Source organism: Phacochoerus africanus, chromosome 8 (assembly GCF_016906955.1).
Source record: "Phacochoerus africanus isolate WHEZ1 chromosome 8, ROS_Pafr_v1, whole genome shotgun sequence".
In the NCBI taxonomy this organism is placed as follows: domain Eukaryota; kingdom Metazoa; phylum Chordata; class Mammalia; order Artiodactyla; family Suidae; genus Phacochoerus; species Phacochoerus africanus.
In genome coordinates, this window is record NC_062551.1 from 65,065,942 (window position 1) to 65,078,643 (window position 12,702).

A 12,702-nucleotide genomic window follows, 5' to 3' on the forward strand; every position below is an offset into this window, starting at 1 on the left:
CCATTTGGGGGCGGCTGATGGCTCCTTTCAGGTGATGCTCTCTGCCAGCCCCCAGTCGAATACTCCTCCGCCCTCGCCGGGTTCCTAATTCTTCACGAGACTATCTAACAGGATTGCACAGAGGATATTGGTCCCCACCCGCCCCCGCAGCTAGATTCCGTGTGGGGCTGGGAGCTGTGTGGGGGCGGGAGGGGATGGGCAGTGAGAGCTGGGCTTGGGGCAGAGACTCGGTCCTGCCGGCCTGGCTCTCTTTCCCTGCCTGGAGCCTGGGTCAGGGCGGCCCCGGAGCAGGAAGATTTTGAGCTGGGCGTGTTTCCTGAAGGAGGATCTGGACCAGGCAGGCCCTGGGGGCGGGTGGGGGGGCAGGGGGAGAAGGAGGGGGAGGGGGAGGAGGGAGAGAAAGGGGAGAAAGAGGAAGGGGGGGAAAGGGGGGATGGGAGGGGGGGAGAAGGCAATAGCTTAGAGAATCCCATACAGCGGGTAATCCGAAAGTCGAAATCTGGATTTGACACGAAGCACGTTATTACATGTGCAGCCAGGCTGGCCTTCTCATATGACTAATTAAGCCAATGCTGGTTTCATTCACCCTCCCCAAGCGTCACCAAGAGGGGAGGGAATGGGGTGGCAGGAGCCAGCCTGGGAGAGTGGAGAGCAGAGTGGCTGGTGGGTTTTCTGAGCATCCTCAGGACCCAGCTCCTCCCTCAGCGGGCGGCCCTCCTTCCAGCCCTGGGCCAGCAGGTTCCCACCAAGAACTGCCGCTCTGGCTCAGCTCCGGCAATCGGCTCAGCTCAGCCATTCGCAGCCTCTCATGGTGCCCCAGACGGGCTGGGGCTCGAGCCTCCAAACCAGGAAATTGCCTTTTGCGGCTGCAGATGACCTGCTGCCGCAGCCTGTTCGAGCCCAGTGGGGATACAGACACGGCATCCCTGCCTCTCTCTGCCGGTAGGGACGCCGTGCATCCTGCGTGAACATCCACGCGCAGCCAGGCTCGTTGCGAACTCGAGACGGGCCCTTGCCAGCTGCCAACCCTCAACATCCCCTGAAAGGAGCTCAGGGTGGAGCCCAGGAGTGGGGCGCTCTGTGCTCTGGGAAAACGGGCAGGACAGGTGTTCAGATAGAGATTTTCAGGGGAAGACTTTATGAGCCCAAGTTCTTGCATCTCCTCGTATTTAGAAAAGCACTAAAATCCTTCATAGTGACGTCTGCTCCTCGTGACTGGCAGTGACCTTCACCAGACCAGCAATGACCCTACAAAGTGTGTGCTTGGCTTCATGTAGCTTCCCCTTCACCAAAATCACACACATACCAACCGTCCCCCTGCCCCCCTGGAGCGGCGTCTCAGAGCAAAATTCTGTCTCCTGAGCTGTAGTCCTCATTTTGCCCCAAACAGAACTGAACTCTCAACTTCTAGGTTGTTTTTGTCTTTCAGGTCCACACTGTTCAGTCGCATCAATGCTTCCTCTGCATCAGTTGCACACCAGGTATCCCTGGAGAGGGAGAGGCCGGGGGGACCCACGGAGCCACGTCCCTTCTGTGGGCAGGGAGACGGGGCCACCAGTTCATAAGCTTTCAGGTCTGGGAGATGCTTAGGGGTCCAGATGGCATCTGGGCCATCATGAGGAGGTGGCCTGGCATCACCTCCTGTCCAGTCGGAGGTGTGGTGCCGGGAAGCTGGGTGGCCACTGGGCCTGTAATCAGGGCCAGGGAGCTAAGTGTTCCGGGTGATTGTCAGGAGCAGGTGCCAGAGGTGACAATCGGTCTGGGAATGACCCATCCTGCACTCCAGTCTCCCGGCCATCTTCTGGTGACCCTGGCATGTCTCCATGGGTGGAGGTGAGAGTCTGCCTCACCTCCCTGTCTGGGCCTCTGTCCCCTGGTGCTAGCCTCGGATGGGAACAGGCTTTGGCTGGGCCAGGACTTTGGCTGTGAGTGTGCAGATGGGCTCCGTGTGCAGACAGCTTCCGGGAGTCTCTGGCTCGGGCTCCAGCGGCTGGAGTGAGCCTGGGCTGGGGCTGCTGCCGTGCTGGGAACCTGCTCTTCTTCTCTGAGAGCAGTTACCTCGCATCAAGGAACTTCTGTCTCCTCTGCTTTGAAGTTGATTGCTAAAGATAATCGCTCATGTGTGCGCCATGCTTGTGTAATTGCACCACGCTGGGCCCACAGTCAACATGCGGAGTTTTGGCCAAATCATGGATCACACTGCTTTCTCGGAGGAGTGTGGTTTCCAGTCAGTGCCTGGCTGGCACCTTTTCCAAAAAGGACGCAGGCCGTGGTTGGACCAAAGGGTCGAGGGAGCAGGGGGGCCTGGCTGGACTGCTGTGGCCTCAGTGGACCCATGGGGGCCCGGAGCCCTGCTCTCAGGGCAGAGCTTTAACACGGGGCGGTGGGGTGGGTGGGTGGATGGGGCTTTGTGGAGGAGGGAAAGGGAAGCGGGGTGAGAAAGGGGCAAATCAGAGAGGAGGGGGTGGGCTGAGAGACAGGGACAAAGACCGAGGCAGAGCAGGGTGGGGGGGGGGGGTGGCAAGAGGGAGACGGTGATGGCAGAGGTCAGGACATGGGGCTGGGGTGTCTCTGGCGTGGCCACCAGGCTCTGCAGAAATGGTGACTGAACAATGACTCCAGGAAGGCAGGCCCACGAGATGGCCATTGTCTTAAAAATAGAGTCAACAAAGAGAGGTCTTTAAAAGTCAGAAAGGAAAAGGACAAATACCCATTTCACTCACTCCCTGGCTCAATCCTTTTCCTCCAAAATCTTTTTGAGCACCTACTGTGCGCAGGGCCCCATTTTAAGCCCTAGTGTAAAGATGCCCTGAACTCATGGTCTGGGTGACAGGGTGGCTGGTGAGTTAGACAGAACTGGGGCTTTTGAAAGAGAACGGTGGTGGGGTTTGGGGCAGGGGAATGCCTGCACGGATGAGATGGTCTCTCCAGCCCTGCGATGGGGCAGGGACATGTGTGTCAGGCAGGGAACAGCATGTGCGGGGACCCTGAGACAAACAAGGGACTGAGGGCTGATTAAAAAACCTGGAAATTCAGCTGGACAAGGAGTGTGAAAAAGGGCTGAAGTCACCGTCCAGAGAGATGCACCCTGAGACAGAAGGCTGGTTTTTTTCTTTCCCCACATAGGCAGCCAGCAGGCACCTGTGATGCTCGGTTATCCCAAGGAGGCTGGAACAGGCAGCTCTAGACGACAGGTGGGGGTGACTGCAGGAAGCTGCCACTCCCTTGCTCCAGGACCACGCAGTCTCCTGTGGTAAGATCCCAGAATCAGGCGCTCGCCACGACATCTTATAGTGAAACTTTCCTTAAGTACATTAGGTGTCCTTTGGAGGGACCATTGTTATGTTTGCAGAATATATTGAGCCAGCAAGTAGGTTAGGATCCACTCAGGTTCAATTTTGTAAAACTGTTTTGTAAAACTGTGCATTTTCCCATAGGACCAAAACTGGAGGGTTAAACAACAAAACGCCAAGAGCAGTTATATCTCGGTGGTGGAATCGGGGGAATTTTGATTTTCTTCTGTGTTTCTTTCTGAGCTATGCTAGTGATTAAGGAAAAAAAAATCAATAAATATAAGGATACGCATTTAAAAATATGTTTGTTCTCAGGCCCTTCTCATTTCTTCTGGATATTGTATGACCTCACTCATCAATGCCAAGTTCATTTCCCACATGGCCACTGGTTTCATCTTCCGGATGCACAAAGACAAGCTGAAAAATCACCGTAAACACCTCCGCTCACCTCCTGCTTTGTTCAGCTGGAAACCCTGCCCCTCCTTCTCCTCCATGTCTCTGGCTCTTCTCCACGACCTGACCCCTCCACCCCCAGCCCCTCTAAAGCTCTCGTGTTCTTTTTTTTTAACTCAATGAGTTTTATGACATTTATAGCTGTACAACAATCATCACAACCAAGTTCTCATATTCTTTTATAAACCTCTATTCTACCTCGTTTTCCTGGGATGCCAGCCCTCATATCGTACTTCTTGGGAACTCCTACTCATCCTTCAAAACCTTTTCTAAGTGCCCCCTGCTCTAATAGTGATCACTTCTGGTCTTAAACGACATTGCTCTTGAGAAATAAACTGAATTTCCTAGCATGGCTCTTGTTGTCACCCCACCCCCATCTTTCACGCTCTGTGCCCTCGCCCCCTAATTCCCCCCCTCATTTCTATTTTCCAAACAGTAAACTTCTGGCAGTTGCCTATCACACCTTCCTGCCCACTCCCTGGACTCCCCGAAGATCCCCCGCCTGGACAACCCCTTCATATCTTTAAGTTTTAGACGAGATACCCCTTCCTTGGGGAGCCTCCCTGACTCCCCGAACGAGTTTTTTCTCCAGCCTCCATCTGTCCCCTCCCTGCCATGTTTGTCACATGTGACTGCCATTTCCCCCTCACCTGTCTGCTCCTGCTGGAGTGCAGGTGAGCTCTGAGGGTGGGGCTGTCCCTGGATGACAACGAGGAGAACAGAAGTGATGGCTATGGGCGCCAGGCTCCTAGCGCACCGGGGGCATTTGAATCCACTCTCCGGCTTCTCTCTGTGAATCCCGCTGTGATACTGCCTGTTGTATCTCCTACGGACTGCGGGCTCCCCACCTGGAGATGCGGGGCCATGAATGTGCACCTGGGGAGCCCTGGGAAGACCCCCCCTCCTTGGCCTCTGTGGGTTTACAGTTTGACAGCAGAACAGACCAGGGTCTTCTGTAAAAGGGACGGATGAGCACCCGGCTCAGGGCACCTGGAGCATCACAACGCAATCACGGGCCTGGGAAGGTGACCTCCCCCGTGCAGATCTCCGCCTCATCCTTGGTGCCACGGTCAACTCCAGGCTGCAGGAAGGGCCAGCGTCTGGTCACACCATCAGATGCATGACATTTCAGATGCTTCTGCACCAGTTGAACAGACACAGAAGTGCATCAGGTTGGAGGTAATCGTTTAGATTAAACCCCATTACCCTTTAAGAAACAATTAACCTGCCAGGAGTTCCTGTTGTGGCCCAGCAGGTTAAGAACTCGATACCATCTGTGAGGACGTGGGTTCAATCCCTGGCCTCGCTCAGTGGGTTAAGGATCCAGCATTGCCAAGAGCTGCCTTGTAGGTCGAAGATGCAATTCGAATCCTGCATTGCTGCGGCAGTGGTGTAGGCCGGCAGCTGCAGCTCCGATTCCACCCCTAACCCGGAAACTTCCATATGCAGCAGGTGCGGCCATAAAAAATGAAAAAACATTAAATTTCCAGCCATAAGACACTTCTGAAAAAGCCCCTTCCTCCCCTCAGACCGACCGTGCTTGGAGCAAGTTTTGCCAGGGGGGCTTTGAGCCCCTCCCCAACCACTAGTGAAATCTAGGTGGGTCTGGCTATGTGGCAGGATTTGTGTGGGCAGGTGGGGCTGGCATCATCTGGGTGCTGTTTCTGGACCGGGGTCTGAGGGGCAGAGGAGAGAGGCTCCCCTGGAGTCGTGGCCAGCAGACTTTCGCCATCAGCACAGTCTGGGGTTCAGCTCCCAGTTCTCTGTGGCTTGGAGGGCAGAGGGCAGGAGCTTAGCAACTCTCCAGCCTGCCCCCCTAACCACCAATGACGGCTCTGTATTCTTATGACTCAGTGCGGCTGGAGATCTGGCTTCCACCCAGGATCCCCCAAAAGGCAGACCACTGCTGTGGGCTTTGCTTGGCCGAGGTGGGATTTTGGTTTGCAGGTGGCAATGCTGGGTGCTGTCCTGGGGGCTGGCCGTCCAGGGTCACGGTTCCGATGTGGCCTTGGTGGCATGTACCTTGTTGGCCGCCTGGCCTTGGCGAGTCAGTGTCATCACTGGGGGGGGGGGGGGCAGGCCCAGGGTCAGCATGGAGCCAGGCACAGTGCGAATACTGGCTAAGGGCCCCAGACTGGGTGGCCTGGGTCTCCCCAACCCCCCCACTCACGGAAATGTTGGTGGGTTTTAAAAAACAGCTGCTGGCAGCCCAGGTAACCAGCTTCTGTGGGTGACTTTGGGGGCCACGAGGGGGGAAAAGTCACAGCTCCTCCAGGCAGGGCTGCCCCTCTTTACGCCCTGTCCCTGCCTGGCATAAATGGTACCCTTGGTCCTGGGCTGGGGGTGCTGGTCAGGACAGAACTGTGAGTCAGGGGAGCCCATGGTGTGCCAGCTGGGGTGCCTCCCTCCTCGCCTTTCTGGCCCCGCAGATCTGAGAGCCCCTTGCGCTGGGGACACAGACATGCCCTTCAGAGGGGGGCACCTGTCCTGCTGCGTTCTCAGGGGTCATCTGTCACGATACTTCTCCTCACCCTCTGGCAGCACTAAGGGGATGTGTGGTTTGCGTGTGTAAATTTGGCACAACCAGTTCATTAGTCCATTTGAATTTCATGGCTCCTTGGCAGAGGGACAGCTGTAATTATTAGGAAATTATAGTAATGACAATTTAGTACTGTTGGTAATGAGATGACAAGGATGATGACAGTGACATGTGGCATTGTGACCCCTTCCCTTGGAGGTGGGGGTACCGCCCCAGGCCTCCATCCTCCCACCTCACTGCGGTCTGGCTGGCACCCCCTTGTCCATCTTTGTGACAGACATGCCTGATCCCCGAGTGTCCCCAGCCCCACCTGGGGCCACCCTCAGCGGCCTTACCTGCCTCACCGCCCTCACCTGCCCTCACCTGCCCTCAACCAACCTCACCCACCCTTACCCACCCTTACCCACCCTCACCTGCCATCACCTGCCCTCACCTGTGGCCAGGCAGGTGCGCTGGGCGGGGAGGCTCTTGCTGCTGACTTCTACCACTTTCCCAGAAACGAAGCAGCGGGTGACTGATTTGCCCCCGCCCTGCATAAATCAGAGGCATAATGGAGCTGCCAGTGCTCTCCCGCCACTGCGTTCGCAAGGCAATTAACTTGAAAATTGAATTGATGTGCATTGATTTTTTTAATAAAGTTATTGTAATATATTCACTCGTTAGACCCCAGAGCTGAAAATAGATGTTTTGCTTCTGATTACGGGGCCATCCCTCTAAATCACATGGGAGGGGGAGACTCAAGCCCGCCCTTTTCAGTTCCACTTCCTGTTAGAACCAAAAGGCCCATCACGGGGCAATATTTCTTCTCTTGTGCAGGGGCTCCTTGCTTTCGGGACCCTGGAGGCTTTTCTCGGAAAAACCTGGCTGAGGGTGACGGGGCCGGGAGGCAGGGCTGGAGGGGGCCGGGTCCTTGGCCCTGGGCTCTGCTGTTTGGGTCCAGCTCCGGGGCAGAGGCTGTGAGCCCTGAGCTCAGAGCAGCTGATGGAGGGGTGGTTGGCAACGCTATGCTGCCCACAGGCTCTCCGCACACCCAGCCTCATGCCTGTTACCCTGAGCTGCAAATGCACTTGCCACAGTGTCACCACGTTCAGTCACTGAAGGTCAGCCTGTCTTAGGGTGGCTCTGCAGCTAGAAACGTCCCCACACCTGGAGGTGCAGGCTGGGGGACTTTCACTCCCTGAGGGCGCTGGGCTCAGGCCTCAGCCCCCCAGTGTCCCTGCCCATGTGGGGTCAGCTGTGGCATTGTGCGTGGGTACCAGCTTCTATAGCCCCAGGCCCTGCTGGCTTCCTCCATCCTGGTGCCCAGAGGGAGCCGCCAACTCCTCACGAAGCCCAGCACTGGCCAGCAAGCCACTGCCCCCTGGCCTCTGCCTGGTGAGGACGCGGGGCATGGCCATGCCATTCAGCTGCATCAACACTTTCCTTGTTCAGAGCTCATCCCTGAGATGCTGAGGCTGTGAGTCAGATGTGGAAACAGAGGTCCAGAGTGGCCCAGAGCCACACAGCTCGAGACTGAACAAGGGGACAAGCCCAGGTCCCCTGCTGGTAGCCCAGGTTGTCCTTCCAGAAGGATGAGGAGGTTGAGAGTTCAGGACCGTTCCTGACCTGAGACAGTGGCTCCAGGTGAGGTGGGGCTGGTCCTATGGGTCACGGCCCCAGAAAGCAGCACACAGGGCCCAGGCCTCCCTGAGGCCACTTTGGGGGAACTGGGTCAGGTACGGTTCTTGGGCTGCAGCAAAGTCACCAGCTTTGGCTGGGAACGTGAAGGGTTCAGGGACAGGGTTTACTGGAAGACCTCCCAGTAGCATTTGGAAAGAAAGAAGGGCCAGGACCCCATGGGGTGGGGGCGGCAGCCTCAAGAGGCACCGGCTCTGGGCCTCCTCTGATCTGGTCCAGACCCTGGGTGGGGACAGGCTGGCCGTGCTATCCAGGCCCACTCCACGCCAGTGGGGCTGACAGTGGCATGGAATGGGGAAAGAGTGGCTCTCCCCAAGGAAGAGCCAGGTGCTGTTTCCTGAGGAGGGGGCCTGGGTACCTCTCCCACCCACAGGCACAGACCCTCTGGGGCTCTTTACTCACTGCTCATTCATCTTCTGTCCAGCAGAGGGCGTGGAGGAGTGTTCTCCCCATGTGGTACCATGTCCAGTGGATAGAGGCTAGTGGGGCCCCGGGGGGTGGGGGTGGGGAGTGGCTGGCCTGTGTTGATGGGCAGTGGATGTCCGTCTTGAGAGGAAGGTGCCTGCAGGTGAGGATGGCAGGGTGTCTTTTGTGCTTGTGGGAGGCATCCTGCTTCCTTCATGGCCTGGTGGTAACCATCGTGGTCAGCGAAGACCCAGGGATCCAGGAAGGGGCACCAGGAACCACAGGGGCCCAGGGGCACTGCCAGCTGAGGCCAACAGGCTTCTGCCCAGTGGCTGCTGGGTCAGGAGACATGGTCACGGAGCCCAGACGGTAACCCTGGAATCCTAAAAACACAGCAAGAAATGTTAGATAGAGCAGGCAAATGTAGGCAGACCCCAAGGAGCCTTCCATTAGGAGAGTTTAGGTCCCGAGGAGTAATGTCAAGGGGGCTCTGGGTTATGAACGGACCATGTCCCCTCAATTCCTGTGTTGAAGCGCTAACCCTCAATGTAATGCTATTTGGAGGTGGGGCCCTTGGGGGTGATTAGGTCACAAGGGTGGGGTCACTGCCCTTATGAGAAGAGGAAGAGATGGGGGCTCTCCCTCCTCCCCGCCCCCACCATGGGCAGGCACCTGGGAATGGACATATGAGGACATCACAGGGAAGCGGCCTTTTGCAAACCAGGAAGCAGGGCCTCACCAGACCCTGAACCTGCTAGCACCTTGATCTCAGACTTCCCAGGCCCCCAACTGTTGTGTAAGCTCCATAGTCTCTGGTAAGACAGGCTGCAAGAGGCCCTTTTGGAAACTTGAAAGAGACCACGTGTCCAAAATGGGCTGGGCACAGAGTGTGGGCCCTTGTCCCTCCGTGGATCCTGCAGGGATGGCTAGTACTTAGGGCTGGGTTGCTCATAGCTGCTGGGCCCAGGGACCCCCAGGGCTCTTTCCTGGCAGGGCCAGCCAGGACCCTCGATCTTGGGTCTGCCAAGGGGGGAAGCAGCTGCTGCGGCTTGGTCCTGCTATTCCAGCACAGTGTGTCCAGGAACACTGCAAATCTTCACCATGAAGGAAGTGGGCAGCTCCATTTATCTTCCTGAGAAAGTCCCTGTTCTTGACACGTTGTATAAGGGCACACTTCTAAATGAAAACAAGGCTTTGAGCGAGGAGCCAATTTGTTTAAAACAACCTGTGGAGTCATGAAAGATGTGATTTTGACTAATGAGCACAAACTTTGTGTGAGCAGAAGTGTTCAATTATGGATGAGCTAATTATCCAAGTGCATCGGATTTGGGCTGCCAAGACGTCTATACCACTCTACCCTCTACCTCCGACCAGGCCCCAGCGTGTTGGTTAGGATAATTAATGAGACCTCGTTCCTGCATCATTTTGCCAGGCACAAATAATCACTTCATTTTATGAGTCAATATCCATCTGGCATCTGGGTGGACCCTGGGGCTGTCCTCCTATGGCGGGCGCAGGAGGGGTTTCTGGATCCGTCGTGTGTCTGCCTGTCAACAGTGCACGGACTGGATGTGCCACCTCTGGATTTAATGAAAGCTGCTCCCAGCAGGTGCTGCAGGAGCCCCTATCCTTCCTGTCTTTGGGGGGACCTTTGATGAGGTTTGTGGGGGTGCCAGGTGGGTACGGATGTCTTTGTGACTCTGTAACTAACAGATGGACGAAGCTTTAGGAGGGAGAAGGTGGGGATCCTTGAAGGAGAAGGGAATGGAATCAGGGGGAGGGTCCCCGCCCCCTGGCTCTTGAGTGTGGCCCAAACTCAGAGGGGTTACTGGTTTTTTTTTTAACCTATCAGTTTTAATTGAAGGATTGTATTCCCAGTGGTATTTTTTCTTTCTGTTGGCCTCTTGGCAAAGAAGAAACACAAACTGTCTTCCCTTTGTAATTTATGGGGTAACAATAGCAGCTCATCTACACTGAGTGTTTACTGTGCTATCTGACAAATATATTCAGTCTTCATCCTTGCTGCATCTGTGCTGGGTGATAAGCAGAGGAGACATTTTGGGCAGAGGGGAGCTAAGTAGTTTGTTTAATCTCCCAACATGAGTGAGCATTGGAGCCAGGAGTGGGGAGGAGACTGTAGGACTTCAAACCCCCTCTCACTCGTGTCTTTTTCTCACATGTAGCACCTTACAGGTAGCTGGCATAGTTGGCAATGACCAGGCTCTTGTCCCCTCAACTAACTTACAGCTGAGAGAGAGCTTCACAATACTTTTCCTCCTGAGTCTGTCTGTGGGTCCATTCTGAAAGTCAAATAGTCAGGAAGTATGTTTGCATTTTTGGAACATAACAGTGTAAACACTGGAAACAATGCAACAGTGTAAACACTGGAAACAATGTAACAGGGTAAACACTATAAACAATGCAACCGTGTAAACACTGTAAACAATGTAACAGGGTAAACTGTTCACTGCACAGCCATATGGTGTACTATGATAGCAATTTCTTTTTTTTGGTATAGATTCCTTTTTTTTTTTTTCCTGGAGATTTCCTTCCTTTTTTCCCTGCATGATCTGTTATGAACATGGCCTTAAGTACTTCTAGATTCTCTGTCATATTAATAAATCTCTGGAGCTTTATTAACACACACACACACACACAAAACTAAAACCCTTTCAAAAGAGCCCTTCTCTGAAATCTCCAAGCTTCCTAGCATGGCTGCTGAATCATTCCATCGCAGTGGCGGGGAGAGGGGAGTCCCTATGTTTCTCCTCTGAATTGGAGTCACTCATTTTTCATTTTACTCTTTTTTTTCCTCCAAGACCACATCTGCAAGGAACTTTTTTTTTTATTAATAAATCTTAAATTCAAAACGAGATGTAGATTTACAGAAAAGTTGTGAAGACAGTCTGGAGAGTTCCCAGAGACCTCTCCCCCATCGATAACAGTAATGTGGTACATTTGTCTCAGTTAATGAACCAATAGAGACACATTATTTTGAATCAAAGTCCATTTATAGATATTTTAAAAAATTTCCTTAGTTTTCCCTTAACGTTCTTTTCTATTCCAGGACCCCATCTAGGAGGCCATATGATGCCTAATCATCATGTCCCCTTAGGGTCCCTTTGGCTGTGACTGTCTCTCAGATATTCCTTGTTCTTGGTGACCTTGAGAGTTTTGGGGTGTACTGGTCAGATTATTTCATAGACCATCCCTCAGCTGGGATTTTTCTGATGTTTTTCTCATGGTTGGGGGCTTGGAGATTTTTGGAGGAACCACAGAAGTGCAGTGTCCTTATCACACTTTATCCACACGACTCACTGCTGTGCTGAGCCTGGTCACTTGGCAGAGGTCCTGCCGGCCAGGCTTCTCCACTGTGAAGTTCTCTGTGATGCTACCGGATGGCCAGTGGGCACTCATTCCCTTGTTATTTTACCCCTATAGTTGCTTGTATTATGCCTCCAGTCGCCTCCTCTGGGAATCTCTTCATCTGACAATGCCCACTGGGCCAGCGGCAGCCTGGTGGTGGCCCCACACACTCTGGCCCTTTGGTGACCTTTGACTTTGTCACTTGTGGATTCAGTCTTGTCTTCCTGGGTTGGTGGTTTCTTCCTTTCTCATGTTGCTTCTGACTGTCTTAGTTTCTCTGTGGGATCTGCAGCCTCCCTCACGTCTGGATGAAGATGGGTGACACAGTGGCCTGTCTCAGACTGCAGAGTATTCCACCTGCCGTTATTCACCCCCCAGCGCTGATGTTGCAACCATCTGGCGGCCACCAGCATGACCAGATAAGCCAGCAAATACTCTGATTGCAGGAAGGCCAGGATCCATCTCGGGGCCTGGCCCCAGCTGGCCTGCTGATGGTGAGCGGGATGCAGTGAGGTTCCTGCTTCCAGCCTGTGCTTCCCACAAATGGTGCTATTTCCTGCTTCCTGCAGTGATGTGGGATGTTGCCTATTCACAGGAGGCAGAGGGACTGCATGCAGTTGTCAGTGTATTTTAGAAAGATGGTCTCCTTGGAGCTTTTGTTCTACTTTACAACGCAGGTGGCACTTCTTCTTGGTGCTGATGTAACTGATGATACTAGTAGCTAGTGTCTGGGTCCTTTCTTGGCACTGGAACTTCCCACGGCTGCTCCCCGGACCCTCAGCAGGGTTGGTGTGGTAGGAACCATTCTTAGCTCCAATGCTGGGGGGAGACTGAGGCTCAGAGTGGAGGTGTCAATGCTCTCAGGCTGGGGGTGGGGAGGGGGCAGTGACACACAAGTGTGTGTCAGTTACCTCTTACGGTGACCGCAGCATTCCGGTAACTGACACACACTTGTGAGAGCCTGAGGCA